The sequence below is a fragment of the Alexandromys fortis genome, unplaced genomic scaffold, assembly GCF_014885135.2.
Source record: "Alexandromys fortis isolate MF-2015 unplaced genomic scaffold, M_Fortis_MF-2015_v1.1 scaffold_66, whole genome shotgun sequence".
Taxonomy (NCBI): domain Eukaryota; kingdom Metazoa; phylum Chordata; class Mammalia; order Rodentia; family Cricetidae; genus Alexandromys; species Alexandromys fortis.
The window spans coordinates 3,805,930-3,810,067 of NW_026067950.1; positions in this window are offsets into that span (position 1 = coordinate 3,805,930).

Here is a 4,138-nt window from a genome sequence, read left to right on the forward strand (position 1 = left end):
GCCATTTTTCCGCCTAGCTTTACTCTCACGCAGGAGGGAAGATCTGTTAGGTGTCAGTTGAGAACACTGTGCAGCAGGACCTGAGTGAAGGGTTTTCCTCAGGTGCATTTATCTTGACAGTCCTTAGAGTTTACATTTTCAGGGAGCCGAAATGTAGAGATGAAAACAGTGTTCCAGGCATTTACATTTCTATGGAATTCTTAGAAATCCATAAATTTGCATGTATCTAGAAGAGGCCAACTGTTCGAATGAACGTGAGACACATCTCATGATTATCAAAGGAGATTATCACAGATAGATACCAAGTACCTTTCCTACCTTCTTCAGCAGTCTCTTGCTATGGTGCTCATCTCTAGGTCTGGGAAGGACAGACTGTCAGCTCCTTCTTTATGGCTGAGGTCCACATAGACTAAATGTGAATGTTACTTGGCAAAACAACTTTACTGGACACATGGGTTCTGTGATTTTCCACCAGCCCTAGACCTTCTATATGAGAAGATTCTGAGAGCCAGGAAGAGTTTGCCAGTGATGCCTGTGGCACATCTATTCATGAACTGAGCGACTTCCTAAATCCTCAATGTCTTCTAGGATCAGCACATACTTCTTCCTAAGATCTCTCTGGTCTCTAGGATACCCATCCAAGGGATGTGTGTAGAAGTGGTGTCAGTCAAGTCTGAGATTTTGGGCCTGAAGTATTCACAGACTTGAGGTGACTCTCTATATTAAAGGGTAGAAAGAGGACAATATTGGACAACTACCAGAACTTCTACTGCAATTATGGTTCTCGGTACTAAAAGGTGGGTGACCTTGGAACTAGGTTTTCTGGGAGACAGTGATGGAACTAGGCAAGAGCTTGGCAGTGCCTCTGCCTAAGATAGATTCCTTTTGCGAGCAAGGAGTCAGTCCACCCCGTTTACCCATTTCTGATTGTTTACAGGAAGATTTGATCATGAAAGGCCAATGAGAGTGCATGGGAGTCTGGTTCTCCTTGTCTATCTAAATTACCATCTCAGGAGGTAAAGCAAACCAATTTACCTTGAGACTTTCATCAGAGAAATGCAGAGACAGTCAAGGAACCACATGCTAACAAGATAGTGAGTCCTGAAGGAGGAAACAAACTAAAAAGAGGCAAACTCCAACTGAAATGTTTGGCTTCACGATAAGCGCCTATTTAATTCAGGAGAAAATAAAAAGCACGGATAGCAGTGGGAGACATGCAGATATTCTGGTTAGTCTTTCCTAACCTAAGATTTAGGAAAGGATATGGAAATGTTAAGATTACATTAAATACACCTGTATCACTTGGGGGGACTGACTTATTTTGAGGTTGGCAGTACATAGTTAGGTTCTCTTCAAAATTTAGTTGAGAGCAGGACACAGTTTCCCCAGCGGGCCTGATGTTACATTTTTATCTTATAAGACAATCACAAAAGGCTTTTCATTTGGAAGAGCTGGAATTGTTTTTATAGACATTATCTTCTAAGGCTTTGTTTCTGTCTTACTTACTGTTCTGTGGCTATGAGGAAACACCATGACCAAGGCAGCTATTACAAGAGAAGCATTTAGTTTGATGCTTACTTTCAATATCAGACGTTTAGTCCATTATCATTATGGTAGGGAGCATGGCAGCCTATGCACATGCTTGGGCAGTAGCTGAAACACTCTGGGATTAGCAGTGGCTTTTGAAACCTAAAAGCCCACTCCAAGTGGTACAGTTCCTCCAACAAAACCACACCTCCTAATCCTTCTAATGTTTTTAAATGTGCCACTCTCTGTTGACTTAGCATTCAGTATATGAGCCTGGAGGGGCCATTCCTATTAAAACCACCATAATTGTTATGATGGTACCTGAATATCCAATGGAACTCTTTGGCATCAACATGGACGCCTACATCCACATAAAACCTGAGAAAGCTTGGGAAGGAATTCTAGACACAAAGAACACAGTTAAACATGGCTTCTTGGTAGCAGCATTTTCTCAGGTGGGCTCTGTTTGTTAGAGGCAAGCGCATCTCATTTAAGAGAGGCTTCCTGACTCAGCTTTAGCTGAAAAAACTCTGCAACCCTTTCAAGAGGCCCCATCACCAAACACTTAAATGGTGTTTATGAATAGCTGACAGTAGGTTTCTCAGTGGTGGTAGGGACCTTGAAACTTCATAGAGTTGTGGCAATAAACATGGCTCCCACCTGTACTTCCACCATGAGATGAGACACTCAGAAAGCCAAGGAATGGGCTGGATTCATCCTAGCCATATCGTTCAGCAAATTAAAGACTCATGTGGTCAGAAAAAGAGATATACAGCAAAGATAGACTCAGGTGAAGAAAACTTCTAAATGGTTTACAGTGTGTTTAAAAATATGTGTAGGCTTGGGAGAGAGAAGAAAAAAGATCAAGTCCGAGAGAGAGAGAGAGAGAGAGAGAGAGAGAGAGAGAGAGAGAGAGAGAGAGAGAGAGAGAGAGAGAAGAGAGAAGAGAGAGAGATTGGGTGTTGTGGCACACACTTTTAATCCCAGCACTCAGGAGGCAGAGGCAGGGTGATAGCCATATCTACAGAGTGAGTTCCAGGACAGTCAAAGATACACAGAGAAATCCTGTCTCAAAAAACCAAAAATTAAAAATAAAAATAAAAGAAATGGAGTTTAAAGCAAAGCCAGGTAAAGATGGAAAAATGCCCAGAGCCTCTGGATACTGTATGTTGCTGTGTTATCTTTGAATTGCCTGATGCCTGAGAAAGGAGCAACAGCTGCTAAAAGACATTTGATTATAAATGCTGCTGGATTAATCAAACAAATATATTTTGAAAATATATATATCTATATATTCTATAGGATTTCTATAACTTAGCAAAAAATTACTGGGTTAATTTTTTTCATCGATGCTTTTGTCAACCTGATTTATTCATCAAATAACTATCATATATCTATATCTATATCTATATATCATCTATCTATATATACCTATATCATCTATATTGATATCTATATAAATATGTCTATTTATATATTTATCTATATCTATAAATATAAATGTATATAGGTATGTATAGATAGATAGATAGAGATAGATGATAGATAGATAGATAGATAGATAGATAGACAGACAGACAGACAGACAGATAGATCCTCATTTGGCTCAGTGATTAATGAGCAATGAACAGACAGAAGTTATCCTTCATTTTTAAGATCCTCAGCCTTTGCTATAGAAACAAAGATGTCAAGGAGACCTCTGATCTTCAGTCCTCTGGGATTAGCATCCAGGTTTAGGCGTGTGCTGGATGTCAGGATGATGAGGTGGTGTGAAATATCATGGAGAAGATAGCCTTTGGTCATGGTAATAGGAGAAGGGAAGACCGGCTAAGCTGAACGGGTTTAGTAGGGGGCACACACAGATGAAGACTGATTTGTATAGCAGGTAAGACAGGAAATGTGGAATGTGGTTGAGAGATTGCATGAGGTTGTTCTAAGGAAGGAGGCAGTGGCCTTTGCCAGGGTCCAGCTTCTGAATCATGGAGGGATTACTGAAATATTGAAAGTAGTTTTGTTCAGATAGACCCTATTCTTTCAGCTTTGAATTTAATACTGACAATGCCTAATGAATGCTTTGAAAAAGGGAAGAGACATTATCTCAAAAAAATAGAGGGAGGGTTATTGGAAGGCTTAAATTGTGATTTAGTAGGTGGTAAAGATATCGTGGAATTTCTACCCAGGCTCTACCAAATCATAGATTCATGAACAATTAGTGGATATAGGTGTGGGTCATCCACCCGGGCCTGAGAAACCTGTAGTGCCTATGAAAAGTGAGCTCCTTTTTGCAGAAGCCTTCAACTGCCAGTAGTTCCTCGACGAGAAGTCTGGCCCCATGGTCTCCTCCCTCCTTCATGCTGGAATTTTTGAACTGGCTTGATTTGTACAGGTTTTGTGGAGTAAACACAGCCCAGGGAGCTCACACGTGCAGCCGCCACGTCACACCCAGAGGACAGCATTTTTGCGGCACTCCTCTCCATCCGAGGAGGTTTTTTTTCTTTCTTTTTTTTCCATTTGTTCAAAGTATTCTTTTTTTTTCTTTCTTTTTTTATTGAGAATAAGAAAAAAAAGTTTCCGCCTCCTCCCAGCCTCCCATTTCCCTCCCCCTCCTCCC